Source organism: Durio zibethinus, chromosome 24 (assembly GCF_047325235.1).
Source record: "Durio zibethinus cultivar Kanyao isolate XHJ-2024 chromosome 24, ASM4732523v1, whole genome shotgun sequence".
Taxonomy (NCBI): domain Eukaryota; kingdom Viridiplantae; phylum Streptophyta; class Magnoliopsida; order Malvales; family Malvaceae; genus Durio; species Durio zibethinus.
The window spans coordinates 2,890,651-2,907,204 of NC_143185.1; the positions used below are offsets into that span (position 1 = coordinate 2,890,651).

The 16,554-nt window shown below is 33.0% G+C and overlaps 3 pseudogenes across 2 annotated transcripts; 1 reads left to right on the top strand and 2 right to left on the bottom strand.

The window, feature by feature from the left end:
• Positions 1-864: 864 nt before the first annotated feature.
• LOC149511830 (uncharacterized) lies at positions 865-4,150 on the top strand (annotated as a pseudogene). The gene is made up of 2 exons (XR_016333109.1): positions 865-3,684; positions 3,773-4,150. The product of XR_016333109.1 is annotated as an uncharacterized LOC149511830 (transcript).
• Positions 4,151-6,674: 2,524 nt separating this feature from the next.
• Positions 6,675-7,567, bottom strand: LOC149511831 (putative pentatricopeptide repeat-containing protein At3g28640; annotated as a pseudogene).
• LOC149511832 (pentatricopeptide repeat-containing protein At3g28660 pseudogene) lies at positions 7,382-12,379 on the bottom strand (annotated as a pseudogene). Its single transcript, XR_016333356.1, has 3 exons — positions 10,656-12,379; positions 9,558-9,739; positions 7,382-7,521 (listed from the first exon to the last, which is right to left on the bottom strand). The product of XR_016333356.1 is annotated as a pentatricopeptide repeat-containing protein At3g28660 pseudogene (transcript).
• Between the last annotated feature and the right edge of the window lie 4,175 nt (positions 12,380-16,554).

Consider the following 16,554-nt stretch of genomic DNA (forward strand, 5'->3'; position numbering starts at 1 on the left):
ACGGTTTAGGGCTGGCTCTGATACCACTTGTCACGGGTCGAGACTTAAGCTCCAAACCCGTGCGGCTCCGGGACTCGGGCATCCACTCATCCGACGTCTCAAATCAGCCTAACCACCACGGTTCACACCCTTGTGAGGTATTGTCCGCTCTGGCTCCTTTGGCCTCACGATTTTGTCCTACAAAAGGCGCCTCACAAGGTTGAGATGGTGTGAACCCTTTTATACCCCAGTGACCCTCTTATTATGTTCGATGTGAGATTCAAGACTCTTCCTTAAGTCCGTGACACTTATGCTAACTACTATAACTAGTTACCAATGCCGTATGATCATATCCATACTAACTACTATTACCCGTTAGCCAGGACTGTAAAACTAGTTCTAGTGTCGATGATAAAACTTCTTAAGGATGTAAAAACGTAACTATCATAAACTCGTTCTTTAAACATAAATTATTTTCTCATTTCATTTATAAGTATGATCAATCATTTATGTAAAAAAACGTAAAATAGTTATATGTTTGATCTTATTTTCATACATTAAAAATAATTAAATAAAACATTCATTCATTTAAAAATATACATATACATATATATATTTGAAAACAAGCAAAGTATGTAAGATTCTACTTATTTCTTTTCGATTTCACCACTTAATTTTTTTCTTCCCAAATAATTGATTGTCTATTCAAGATAATTTTAACATAATAGCTATTAATCAACCCATTTTGAGACCGATTATACCAAAAATAATTAAGTTAAACACATTGATAATGTACACTTCAAAAGACGAAGAAAAGTGAACACATTGGTCATGTACACGTTTTCTTCACTTCAAAAGACGAAGAAAGTCAATATGTAGGCCATGACCAAAGACTTAAAATATACGTTTGCCGGACTTCTTTAAATACCTTAAGTTTAGTGTTAATGGCTTCAAACCTGAACTGAATAGCTATGGCATCACATTTTTTCACTTCTATAGTAATATTATTTTTACTCCCTATAAATGTTAAGAGCAATGAAATTTCGGATTCGGAGCCTCTGCAGGCAGAAGAAGCAAAAGCATTGATGGAGACTGGGTGGTGGAGTAACAATAGCAAAAAAGATGCTGACCATTGTAGATGGCCTGGTGTCAGATGCGACGCAGCTGGAAGTGTCACCCAGATTAATCTCAGTGACCATGATCTCAATGGGAGTATACCACCGCAGATAAGTGCCCTTTCAAAACTCAAGTATCTCGACCTGTCCTGGAATAGTCTTAGAGGTGAGTTACCCCCTTCATTTGGGAACCTCACTCAGTTATTGGTGCTTGACATTTCTTATAATGAGATTGATTCCATTTCCCCAGCAATAGGGAACATGAAAAATCTTGTTTCTCTTAATTTGACTAAGAACCTCATCATGCATATTCCTTCAGCTATAGGTTTTTTGACCAATCTCACCCACTTGAATATGGACTCCAATCCATTATTATACGGTATTCCCCACCAAGTATGGAACCTGGAAAAGTTGATGACTCTCCATCTCAGTCACTGCGAGCTCAATGATCCTATCCCACCAAATATTGCGACGCTAAAGAGTTTGGTTACTCTTGATCTTTCAAGCAACATGCTTGTTGGTCCAATCCCTTCTTCTGTTAGCAATTTAACCAATCTGACAACGTTGGACCTTGAAAATAACCAACTCAATGGATCCATTCCAAAAGAAATTGGGAGACTAACCAATTTGGTTACTCTAGATCTCTCCTCCAATATGCTTTTGGGTCCCATCCCTTCTTTTGTTAGCAATTTAACCTATCTGACAACGTTGTACCTTCAAAATAACCAACTCAATGGATCCATTCCAAAAGAAATTGGGGCACCAACCAATTTGGTTACTCTAGATCTCTCATCCAATATGCTTTTGGGTCCCATCACTTCCTCTTTGGGTCGATTAACGAAATTAATACATCTTGACCTTCAGTCTAATCAAATTAATAGTTTCATGCCTCATGAAATTGGAAATATGAAGAATCTCAGAACTCTTCGGTTGAGTTCAAACAAAATTCGTGGTCCACTCCCTCCAAATTTGGGTAATTTTTCCAATTTGGAAACTTTGAACCTTTATAGAAATCAAATAAATGCTTCGATCCCTTCAGAAATAACAAATCTTAACAACTTGGTACAATTGGATCTTGGTGCCAACAATTTCAGTGGTCAAATCCCTCCATTTCTAGGTCTGTTGCCCAGTTTGATTATTTTGTACCTTGATTCAAATCTTTTTGAGGGTTTCATCCCATCAGATATTGGAAAATTAAAAAATCTAATTATCTTGTACATCTCTTATAACAAACTCACTGGTCCAATCCCTTCATCTCTACTTCATTTAACCAATTTGTTCCATCTATCCGTTACTTCAAATCTTTTGGAAGGTACCATATCCCATGAAATTGGGAGTTTGAAAGCTTTGAGTTACTTGGATCTCTCCCAAAACAGATTGAGTGGACCTATTCCAACTCAAATTGGTAATTGCTCAAATTTACGAAAATTGAATTTAGCAAATAATCATTTGAGTGGAAGGATTCCCCTGCAAATTTGTAACCTATCACTACTAGACACCCTTGATCTAAGCCACAACTACATTTCTGGAGAGATACCTTCTCAACTCCGTAACCTTTCTAGTCTCACAAAGATTGATCTTAGCCATAACTTTCTTGGAGGAGCTATACCTTCCCGGTTTGAGATGTTAACTCTATTAAGCTTCTTAGATCTCAGTCAAAACAATCTCACAGGCATCATTCCCAACTTTCCATCTAATTTGAAGGATCTCAATTTGTCATTTAACTCATTGATGGGTGCAATTCCAAGTGGGTTGTTTCATCTTCCACCAGAGTCATTACAGGCAATAAGTATTTATGTGGTGCCATTGCCGGCTTCCCACCTTGCCCTTCATCTTCATCTCCAACTGTACAAAGGAAAAGAAACAGCAAAGTGATGCACAATCTAAAAATCATTATTGTTGTTCCAACTTTACTTCTTGTCTCAACTTTGGCATTGGTGATGTTGGCCATTTTCCGACGTAGAGCTAAAAGTTTCAAACCTGATCCAAGTGCAACCAAAAATGGAGATATATTCTCATTGTGGAACTATGATGGAAGAATTGCATATGAAGACATCATTAAATCAACGCAGGATTTTGACATCAAATATTGCATTGGAACTGGAGGCTATGGCAGTGTGTACAAAGCATGTTTACCTAGTGGTAGAGTGGTTGCTTTGAAAAAGCTTCACCGTTTTGAAGCCGAGAAGCCAGCAGCAAGAGTTTTAGCAATGAGGTGAAGTTGCTGACAGAAATACGGCATAGAAATATTGTGAAGCTCCATGGGTTTTGCCTACATAAGCAATGCATGTTTTTGATTTATGAATACAAGGAAAGAGGAAGCTTGTTTTGTGTTCTAAGCAATGATGTTGAAGCCGTGGAATTGGATTGGATTAAAAGAGTTAATGTCATCAAAGGTGTAGCACATGCTCTAGCTTACCTGCATCATGATTGCTCACCACCAATTGTTCATGAGACATATCAAGCAACAATGTTCTCTTGGACTCAAATTTGGAGGCTGTCGTTTCTGACTTTGGAAATGCTAGACTCTTGGATCCTGATTCATCAAATCATAGCATACTTGCAGGCACATATGGCTACATAGCTCCAGGTTCATATTTAATCCTTCTTTTTTTTCACTTAACCAAATGTTGAAGTTAGAACCTCAAAATTTTTATGCTTTTTTTTTTTTTTTTCAGAGTTTGCATATACAATTGTTGTAAGTGAAAAATGCGATGTTTATAGCTTTGGTGTACTGGAATCGGAAATACTTATGGGAAAGCATCCTGGGGAGCTCTTGACATCACTATCATCAGCTTCTTCCCAAAACATGATGCTTAGTGATATATTAGACCCTCGCCTATCACGTCCAACAAATAAAAGGATCACGCAGGATATTATTCTTGCTTCTAGTCTTGCTTTTGCATGCTTAAGTCTCAACCCAAAGTCCCGGCCAACAATGAAAATTGTGTCTCGAAGAGTTTCTTGTTCACCAAAGATCACCGTGACTCTCGAACCCCATCCGAGAAGTCTCGTTCTCAGAACTTCTGAACTATAAAATGTATGTGGAAAATTAAAGAAAAAATCAGTCCAAACTATTTTTTTATGCCAATCCAGCCGAGTGTCTTATTGTTTCATCAGAATTTAGATTTCATTTACAATTTCTGATCTTTTATCTGTCCTTTGCTTCCTCCCTGGTTTTCATGTTAAAGGTTGGTCCCAGTGGACATGAATTATCAATGTGATTGGTGTTGTATGCCAAATTTATCCACATTTTTACTCCAAAGGACGAAGAAAAGTCATAAGAAACAATGAATTAGATGTTATGGAGTAATCATTGAATATTCTAAAGTTCTGGTATTTGCAGTAAGCTCAACTTAGTATAGCAGGCAACCAACATACTCCCTAAAGTTATGGAGGGAATTTCTTGTCGCTATGGTTCGGCATGAGCATTGGAACGAGGACCAACAAGTTTTAGCTCTAATCACAATTGCTAGAGGGAATGTTAGGTGATGAACAATCAGTAGGAATACTGATCTAAAAAAGAATGAAGACAATTAAAAGGTCAAAAGAACAGGAAACCATTTTCACTGATTCCAAAAAGCTCTTCATTATTTCTCTCAGGAGTTTCTTCTAAGTAATCACCTTCATATTGGACAACGATGCCCATAAATGCCCACTACTAAGAACAGGCCAGCATGAACTTCAAAACTAAGACAGATGTTTATTTTCTTAATGATAACTTAAATCCCCAGAACAAAAACATGAAATGAAATGGAAAACAGCATACCATTCGGAGAGGCGAACATTAGGTTACTATGATATGGATGGGCATATACTAAACGTAAAGGATGGCCAACATTAGGTTTGGGTGATTAATGAAGAAGGTTACAATAATATGGAGAGACATGCATACCATTCGGAGAGGAGAGGCTTCCGTTAGGTTGTCCATTACTTAATTACAACCCCGCTTCCACCCTTCCTCCAGTTCAGGTTTTGAAGTGGACCTCATGCGCTCTACTTGTATGGCCTGGAAGTGGGAAGAAGTACAAGCCATATCCTTGAGATATGGCAGAGGCTTTAAGGCTTCAACAACTTCACTCATCAGAGGTCTGGATTTAAATATCGGCTAAGGCAGTGGGCAGCCAATTGAATTACTTTATGAGCACCTTTTATTTAGAAACGTCATTCATCTATAAGTCGGTAAAATCTTCATCTCTCACCAGGATAGGGTCGAGCCCATTCCACCTGGTTATGCTCCCCATTTGGTCAGTTTTTGTCCATGGATCTTTTGCCAGTCACATCTCAAGTAGAACCACCCAAGCTATAGACATCACTATTTGGTGTAAGATGCCCTGGAAAAGTATGGGTCTCATTAGCTATAAATTTTTGGCTTAAATACCCAAATGAACTCCTGAATTTTATTATTTCAAAATGCAAACTAGGTTTCAATCTTTTATTTTATGAAATTAAGACTATAAATTCACTGAAAGTTCACAACCATATTATATAGGTTACTTTAAGAGCTCAGCAAGTTCACAGAAAAACGTCAATACATGTCAAATTATATACAAAAAATTCAATCATATTTACCTCTTATAACATACCCGGGAGCTGCATGACCTTAGGTTCCCATCACACGAGTAGATACATGAGTCTTATCTCCCTCTGGACCATCTTTCTCAAGTCCAAAGTCAGAAAGTTTAGCATTGTAATCCTGGCGAAGATTTCACAATATTCATTAAAGGGATGATACAAGTTAAATAACAAAATTATTTTTACTAAACTAGTATCCTGCCCCATGTTTTCCAACAGAGCCAAGAGCATAAAAACCAATAATATTCGTTCTCCAAAACTTAGTTCTATTTGATTCATGTAACTATTCCATTCAGTAGATTGGATTCAAATTTCAATACCTACAATACTTTCACTTATTCCCATGCTGTGGCCTCCTAAGTAATAATAATAAAAAAAAGCTACCAACTCGCTATCTCCTACTAGGGAAATACAGAATTCTACCAGTTTCCTCTTACTAATTTCATCAAAATCTTACAAGCAGTAAGTTCAATCTGTTCGAGATTAGAGTACTTTATTTTTTTCCTCATGAGAATTGGCTGACAGTGCCAAAATTTTCTAATGAAGATATCAGAGCACGCTAAAGGTCCTGACCTGCAATTTCTGATAAGAATCAAGTATGGCCATAGCATCGCTCAATTTATAGGGTAACAAAGAAAACATCAAACTAATTGCTTGGGAAGGTGGTACTTCAAAATAAATCAGTGCAAAAACGTTAGAAATCAAACAAGAAATTAATTGTTAAAAGAAAATGCTAGTGCTGTTCCATACATATGAGCAAGAAATGGTTCCTTTCTCTGATAACAATTTGGAGAAATATAAATTGCCACGGCTGGCTCCCTTTGCAGTAAAGAATGACTATTACCGGCTTGATAAAATTCGATGGTAGTTCATGATATTGATCAGCAACTGCTCAAGTTCACTGGATAAGAATCTGCAGTAGGATTCTAAGAAGGTTACACTGATAGAATACTGTGTGGATTTGCAATGTGAACACTGTTGCCAAGGTATATGGATCCATATTGTCTACAAGGTGTCAGGGTCCCCCAGGAAGAGTAGCCTCAGTATAGCATGTATTTGAGAATGGAGTGGATGTGATACATCACCAGAAACAAATTCGGTTGTCCTACCATCGACCTCTATCATACTGCATCCTGGAGCTTTCTGGAGCCCTCTATCACCAATCATCCTACGGACCCTATGACCATCTTCACTTCCCTGAGCACCAAAGTAAATGTTAGATAACTGCACAAGAGCTGCATCTTCTTCATCCCCATCACATTCTTCCAGCTCTAGAAGCTCTTTAACAGAAAGCTCGGCAAGCTCAACATTTTTATGAATCCGACAACTATTTGACAAAGCACCCCACACCAAAGCAAGTGGTTTCACAGGCATTCTTCTTATGAGCTTTAGAGCTTCATCAAATTTACCTACCCTGCAAAGCGAGTCCAACACACAACTATACTGTTCATGTTTAGCAACAATCCTATATTGACCTTCCATGTTATTCAACAAAAAGTAAACCTTCCTCAAGCAACCCTTAATGCGTGCATGAGGTTAAAACCCAAAGAAGAACAACCCCATCTGGCCTAATTCCATCAGTTTGCATCCTTTCAAAACAATGAAATGCTTTCCTTACATGACCATGAACAGCAAAACCTCCAATCATAGCTGCCCATGAAAATGCATTCCTCTTACTCATCCGTTCAAAAACTTCCACGGCCAAGTCTAAACATCCACACTTTGCATACATATCAACAAGTGCTGTTCCAATAAACGCATCAAGTGCCAAATAATTTTCCCTTTTGCGTCACATACTCGTGAATCCATTTCCCTTCCCAAAGACTCCCACTTTGTGCACAATCAGTCAAAGCTGTAGTAAAATAAAACTCATCAGGATCGACTCCAAAAACCAACATTTCCTCAAACACACTCAAAGGATTGGAGATTATTATACCCTTTTACTCTAGTAAAAGCTTGGAAAAAAAAAAATACTCATACTGAAGATTTTAACATTGAACTTTCTCTAATATAGTCAATTATTTAGGCTAGAATTTCAACTTCATCTCATGTGTAAATTGATCAAACTTTCTCTACCATCGCATCCAAGCATGTAATTCAGATCTTGAAGGTCTGGCACTGACAATTCCAGTTAGCCACGAATTTTGGTTTTTACAAATTCTGATTTGGTATTTTTTTTTCAAATTTATGTGAAAATTGTATCATGTTATCCATGAATAATAATCAACACATCATTGTCAAATTATTTGTATTTCATCCTAAAGTTATAAGGTCTTTGCTTGAGAAGATACTTATCTAGATATTGAGAGGTATGTATGTGTTCACAAATTCTTCGAAAACATTGGTGTTTCATGTTATCCATGAATAACAATCCAGTCATCAATGCGAATTTTTTCGTATTTCGTCTTCATTTCCACGAAGAAGAACAAATTCTATAGGCAAGGCTACATCATTATCATTTATTACTTTATCAGAAGCTTCAAGGAAGAAAACCAGAACACCGACTTCTCATTTTCTAACAGTGATCAATCAATTTTTAAACTTCATTTTCTACCAATTAATGATGAACACATTGTTCATGTATACGTTTTCTTCACTTCAGAAGACGAAGAAAAGTGAACACATTTCCATGTAAACGTTTTCTTCACTTCAAAAGATGAAGAAAATTCAATACATAGGCAACGACCAAAGACTTAAATATTCGTTTGCCTGGCTCCTTTAAACAACTTAAGTTTAGTAAAAAAAAAAAAAAGAAACAAGGATAGAAGCAAAAATTACTTTTTTATACATTTTTGATAAAAGAGAAATAAAAAAGAAAAAAAAAAAAGCAAATGAGCAAATTTTCATATATTTCTCTTTCCTCAAAATTTAATTTGTCTAAAGATGAAAGAAAAATGCTCATTCAACTAAGATTGACAATTTAATTTATTTACAACTTACACCATTCATTTTTTACCTCTAATTTTCATCTTTTACACCAAACACAATAAAAGAAATTAACTTTTCTTTTTTTCCTCACAATTTTCCCTTCCTTCCATTTTTCTCCTATCCTACTAAATACAGTTTAAAAGAAAAACAAAAGAACCAAGAAAAAGTAATTCATCATAAGCTTAAAGGAAAAAAAGCAAAAGAATTATAATATTTTTATCCAAAATTTTCTTCTCATTAAATATTTTTTGGTATCAAAACTTGTAAGTCTCTTTCATGTAAATTTAAATAGCCTTTTGTATTGAACTGGAAAGTTTAACTGATTTATACAACAATTTCAATGCCTTAACTTCTTTTACTATTCTCTAGCTATAATTATCTTTGTAAAAAAACAAAACTTCAACATCGTGTAAGAATCCATCCTATAAGAAAAGTGTCTTTTCAATTTTTAACTTTATCAAATTCATGGGGATGTCAATGCTAAAATACAAATTGGCATCCATATCTTTCATTTTTCTTCGAATTGACATGAAATCAAAAAGCTAGATAACGAAATAACAATTCTAAATGATCTGACAGTAGACTATAATATTGGCCAAATTAGAATCCTCAATAAAGGATAAAAGCAATGACTCCCAAAATGAAGTTTCCCTTTCTCTTTTTCTTTTGCACCGTTAAAAGCAAGTTAAGCATCTTGGGAAAGTCATGCAGACTACTTGGGAAGGGCCCATTTATACACATATTTTTGGTAAAAAGTAGGATTTTCACTCCGAGATTGTGAGAACTCATAAAAGCTCAAAGGATTTTCACTCAAGATCTGTTACATTAACCACAGGTAAACAAATAGAAAGATGCATCTATGACACAACAGAAGAATGGTAAAAAGAAGGGAAATGGAGAACGAACTTGTTACTTTCCATTGGTATGAGCATTATTTATATGGAAAGGCCAAAGGTTTACCAGACTCTCGGGCCCTGATGCACTTTTGGAGGAGGGAAGTCATCTGCTGGCATTACCAATGGTTGAACAATCTGTTCCATTTTCTCTAATGTGAGATGGGGTCCCACTTCTTACAGCCTTCCTGGACCCATTACTGGCAGCGTATGCTCCTGGAACAGTGAAGCAGCCTTGATGTTGTTCATCTGTCAGAGGAAAACAGGATAAAAGAAATTGCTCACACCAGCTGTTCAAGTCTTCACTAAACTTATACTGATTAAATCTTAAGATTCATTCATGATAATTGTATCAAGACATATTTGCAATTGCAACAAATCAACGCTAATAACATGATATATATATATATATATATATATATATATCTGACCACAATGCACGATTTGCCCAGGATATAAAATACCTGAAGAATGGATCTAAATCACATATTCAAACAACAATCAGGTTCAATCTAAACCCGTCATCAGCTCCCTATCAAGAGAATCTTAGAAGAATTAACAAGGCACGTTGCATTGTTTTAGTTTCATCCACCCAACAAGAAGCACTAAATGGGTAACAACCATAAAAGTCGGACAAATATTTAATATTTCAGGTTTGCATTATGAAGTTTGATATTAACTTCAAATTTTAATATGAGGGCATTATTTATATCTATTTTGATTAGATCTTAGATCATGTGGTTGGTAACATATTCCTTGGAGAAGCACCTGCTGGAAGATGACTTTAGAGGATTCTGTTTCAGTTTGTTCTCCAAGTTTTGCTGTAATTTGTAACTCAAGGAATTACTGGCAGTGCCAAAATTTCTAATGAAGATATCAGAGTACACTACAGGTCCTGATCTGCAATTTCTGATAAGAATCAAGTATGGCCATAGCATCACTCAATTTATAGGGTAAGAAAGAAAACATTGAACAAATAGCTTGGGGAACTGGTACTTCAAAATAAATCAGTGCAAAAATGTTAGAAATCAAACAAGAAATTAATTGTTAAAAGAAAATGCTAGTGATGTTTCATTGTTCCATACATATGAGCAAGAAATGGTTGCTTTCTCATTTGGAGAAATATAAATTTCCACAGCTGGCTCCCTTTGTAGTAAAGAATTACCTTCTTGATAAAATTCGATGGTAGTTCATGACATGGATCAGCAACTGCTCAAACTCACTAGATAAGAATCTGCGGTAGGATTCTTAGAAGGTTATACTGATAGAGAATATTGTGTGGATTTGCAATGTGAAAACACTGCTGCCAAGGTATATGATCCATAATGTTTACAATGTGTCAGGGTCCCCAGGGAAGAGTAGCTTCTGTAAAGCATGTATCTGAGAATGGAGTGGATGCGATACATCACCGGAAACAAATTCGGTTGTCCTACCATCAACCTCTATCATACTGCATCCTGGTGCTTTCTTGAGCCCTCTATCACCAATCATCCTACGGACCCTATGACCATCTTCACTTTTCTGAGCACCAAAGTAAATGTTGGATAACTGCACAAGGGCTGCGTCTTCTTCATCCGCATCACAATCTTCCAGCTGTAGAAGCTCTTTAACAGCAAGCTTGGCAAGCTCAACATTGTTATGAATCCGACAACTATTCAACAAAGCACCCCAGACCGAAGCAAGTGGTTTCATAGGCATTCTTCTTATGAGTTTGAGAGCTTCATCAAATTTACCTACCCTGCAAAGCGAGTCCACCACACAACTATAATGTTCATGTTTAGGAACAATCCTATATTGACCTTCCATGTTATTCAACAAAAGTAAACCTTCCTCAACCAACCCTGCATGCGTGCACGCGGTTAAAACCCCAAGAAGAACAACCCCATCAGGCCTAATTCCATCAGTTTGCATCCTTCCAAAACAATGAATAGCTTTCCTTGCATGACCATGAACAGCAAAACCTCCAATCATAGCTGCCCATGAAAATATATTCCTCTTACTCATCCCTTCAAAAACTTCCACGGCCAAGTCTAAACATCCACACTTTGCATACATATCAACAAGTGCTGTTCCAATAAACACATCAAGTTCCAAATAATTTTGCATTTTTTTCACATACTCGTGAATCCATTTCCCTTCCCAAAGACTCCCACTTTGTGAACAAGCTGTCAAAGCTGTAGTCAAACAAAACTCATCAGGCTCGACTCCAAAAACCAACATTTCCTTAAACACACTCAAAGCTTGAGCCCCTAAACGACACCGTATTAACCCACTCATTAGCACATTCCACTTGACAACATCAACATAAGCAATTTCATCAAACACTTTCCTAGCATCATCCCACAACCTGGCTTCAACAAAAAGCCTTATAACCCCGGTTTGAACGTAAGAATCTGATGAAAACATTCCATTTTTAAATACCCAGTTCTGGATTTGCATTCCTGAAAGCAAAGAACTAGTTTTTGCACAAGCAACAAGAACAAAGGTAAAGGTTTGGCAATTGGGTGTTATAGTTTCTTCCTTTAAGAGGAGGTTGAAGTAATGGAATGAAGTTTGAGGGTGGGGGCCGTTAGAGTGAGCTTTAATCAGAGTGTTGTAGATAAATAAGTTGGATTTTTGGAGTTGGTTGAGGAGGAGGGAAGAGTAGTGGAGGTTAGTTGAAAGAGAGGTAAGGGAGGTTATTAGTTTGGTGTTGATATTGGGGTTTTCATGGAGGCCTTGGGTGACTAGAAGCGCGTGGATTGATTTGAGTTGAGTTGTTTTGGTGCAGTGTCGTAAGAGGGTTAAGCGCCGGCTCCAGGCTAGAGTGGTGGTGCCGTGGTGATGGCTCATTGTTGTGGGGGTGGCTCACGAGAAAGAGGAAAATGGTATTTAGGGGATTTTGAATTTAAGGACATCGCGACTCCCACTACAATTTTAAATGAAGTCTAAAAAGGTACAGGGGAAAGTTTGAAACAATTTTAGTAAAAAATATTTTTTATATATAAAAATACAAATTTTAAAATATTAAAACTGATCAATCTAAATATTATTATTAAAATTTAATTATCATTTTATATGAATTATCAATTACCAATCAATTATATATAATATTTATTGTAAGATACATACTTAACTCATAAAGTTAATTTACGTGTAATATGATACAATTTTTATTATTGACATATAAAATAATTTTTAATTGTAATTACCTATTAAATAACTTTATTATTTAAATTTTAAAAATGTTGTAAATCCCAAAAAATTATATTTATTCAAATATTTTTTATATTAAATAATTTATAATCGTTACCTCATTTAAATGAAATGAGGTTATTGGGAACATTTCAATCAAAAAAATAAAATAAAATCTCATTTAAAATTAATAATTTTTTATATAGAACATGTATATATTTTCATGTTATATTTAAACTATGTAAGTACGTTGTAAAATTATTTTGAAGTTTTAGATTTTATTATTATTATTATTATTATTATTATGTAAAGCATAAATATATTTACATATTATGCTCTTATTAATAGATTTGCAATATATATTTTCAATATTTTTCATTTTAAATTAATCGATTTTTGAATAATTATCAATAAAACTCACTACATGTATGAAATATGTGTATTTTTATAATTTTATCATGTATCGTAAATATATAACCAACTTTCATTTTAAATTATTGTTTAGTGTAGAAATTTAAGTTAAACGTTATAAAATTTTTTTATAAGTTAAATAAATAAGATCATACATCCATAACAATATATAATACATGTAGTTATTTTTTATTTGCTTTATAATAATATTTTTCAATGTTTTCATATATCCTATGTTGTATATAGAATAATAGTAATTATCTACAAATTTTCTTAAGAAAATAATTAAAAATAAAATAAGTGAAAAATTATTTTTATATAAATGGTGAATTGAAACTTTGGTGTAGGATTAGATTGACATTACGTAGATAAGAAGAAAATAATATATGACAAAACATTCATTAATTAAGTGATTAATTTTTAACTAAAATATTGCTAAATTTAAAAATAAATTAAATCATTATTTTTTTACTATAAATATGAAAAAAGAAATAATTAACACAAAAATATTATTTCTAAATTTAAAATCACATATATATATCTCTTTCTTTTTTTTTTTTTTAATTTTAGATACCTTATTATTAGTTTCTTTTTAAATTAAAAAAAATGTCACTTTGATCCTATTAAAAATATAAATTACACCATTTTTCCCAGTATTTAATTTTCCTTTAAGATTGATATTGCTTTTGTGATTTTGTTGTTTATTTTATTTAAATAATTTCCTTTTTTTTACATTAATTTTATTTTTTTCATCACACATTTCTTAATTAATATTTTTTTAGTATTTTGATCAAAATCGTAATTTAGTAAAAATATTTCAATACTTCTTTTATTATTTAATTAATTATTTAATATTTATGTTCTCTAAAAAAATCAATATTATATTTATATTTAATTCTTTTTTACTTTTTGAATCATATCTAATATCTCCTTTTGTTTCACATTTGTTTTATGTACGATTTTGATCAAGTTTAATTTTCTTATGACATGTTAATTAAATATATATTATATTTTATATATGGCATAAAATTTTAAAGATTTAGATATAATCCTTGGAAAATATAAATTTTGCAGTGTAAATATATATTTAAATAAATAAAATAATCCATTCATGTCACAAACTAGTTATTAATTAAATTATTTTCTCCTTTAATCAATCAATTAATTAAAGAACTCCATATTGATTAATTACTATCATATGGAATATTTAGGCTCCATACAAATTAATCAATTATTTTAGTAAAAGGTTGGAAAAGAAACTCATATTGGAAAGAAAAAATCTCACATTGAAGATTTTTACATTGAACTTTCTCTAACAAGTAATTAATCAATTATTTAGGCTTGAATTTCAACATCATGTCGATTAAACTGATCAAACTCTTTCGATCACCACATCCAAGCATGTCATTCAGATCTTGAAGATCTGACATTGGTAATTTCAATTAATCACAAACTTTGGTTTTTATAAATTCTGATTCGGTATTTTTTTCTTCAAATTTATGTGAAAATTGTATCATGTTATCCATGAATAATAATCAACACATCATTGTAAAATTATTTGTATTTCATCTTAAAGCTATAAGGCCTTTGCTTGAGTAGACAATTATCTAGACATTGAGAGGTATGTATGTGTTCACAAATTCTTCGAAAACATGGGTGTTTCATGTTATCCATGAATAACAATCCAGTCATCAATGTGAACTATTTGTATTTCATCTTCATTTCCACGAAGAAGAACAAGTTCTATAGAACATATTTCCAGTCAAAAACCGCCTACTGGCAAGGCTACATCATTTCGTTATTACTTTATCAGAAGCTTCAAGGAAGAAAAACAGAACTGACTTCTCATTTTCTAAAGTGATAAAAAAAGAATCAATTTTTTCACTTCATTTTCTAACAATTAACGTTGAACACATTGTTCATGTACACGTTTTATTCACTTCAAAAGACGAAGAAAAGCTAATGGATAGGCAATGACCAAAGACTTAAAAAGCATACTTTTGCCAGGCTTCTTTAAATACCTTAAGTTTAAGGCTCAATCCTGAACTGAATAGCTATGGCATTCCATTTTTACACTTCTATAGTAATTTATATTAGAGTTTATATTTGATACACTATCAGTATATAAATTTTTATATATTGTTAGCAAATCAGATAATATCAATTCATTAATAAGTAAATATCAGCTCTTAAAATAAATATACAAAAATTAATATTTTTTAAAAAACTTACTCATTAATGAGATAACATCATCTTATTCATTTTATTAATGAGATAACATCATCTTATTCATTGAAAGTGTATAAAATTTATACACTAACAGTGCATCAAATATAAAATTTTTATATTATTGACGTATAGGATAATTTTTTAATTGTAATTGTCTATTCAATAACTTTATTATTTAAATTTTAAAAATTTTGCAAATCTTAAAATATTATATTTTTCCAAATCCCTTTTATGTTAAATAATTTATAATTTTTACCTCATTTAAATGAAATAAGGTTATTCGGATCATTCCAATGACAAAAATAAAAATAACCTCATTTAAAATTAATAATTTTTTTATAGAACATGAACATATTTTTTTCCTTACATTTAAACTGTGTAGGTACCTTGTAAAACGATTTTGATGTTTCGAACTTCATTTATTTATTTGTTTATTAATATATGTTATGTAAAGTGTAGATATATTTACATATTATGTTTTTATTATTAGATTTGTAATATGTGTTTTCAATATTTTTTATTTTTAATTAATCAATTTTTGTGTAATTGTCAATAAAATTAAATGTATGTATGAAATATGTGTATTGTTATAATTTCGTCATGTATAGTAAATATATAACTAACTTTCACTTTAAATTATTGTTTAATGTATAAATTTAGGTAAAGTGTTATAAAATTTTTTTTTAGTAAGTTAAATAAGGCCATATGTGTCGGGAAGTTATTTTATACTTAGAGCCCATGGGAGCTCATGGGAGTCCATGATAGCATACCAAAATGATCATATATATATATTGGACACCACTTGAACACAAAAGCTTAAGTTATTGAGTTTTTAGATCTTTCATTTATATATAAGACATCTCATTTAAATTTCTTAATGATGTAAGATTTTTTACTCACATATGAACATTATCCCAATAATTTCTCTTATTTCACTTATGAGTTCTAATCAAGTTCCACTTTGACTCTCCGTGCGAGTAAGTCTTATCAACATCTTGTTTAGGCCAAGCAACCTCACATTTTTAGTATGCTTCTAGGTTCGGTCATAGCACTCAACATTGTTGCCTAAGTTATCTCCGTGCATCCTCAAGTTTTACTCTAGGTTGACTCAATATATCATCCACTTGAGTGTTTCATTTTTACATATTATCATATACTTACTGCATCTAAGTTAAACATTTTGACTTTGATACTAGTTATTAGGGAGATACGTCATACTTGGAGCCCACAAAAGTACACCAAAAAATTAT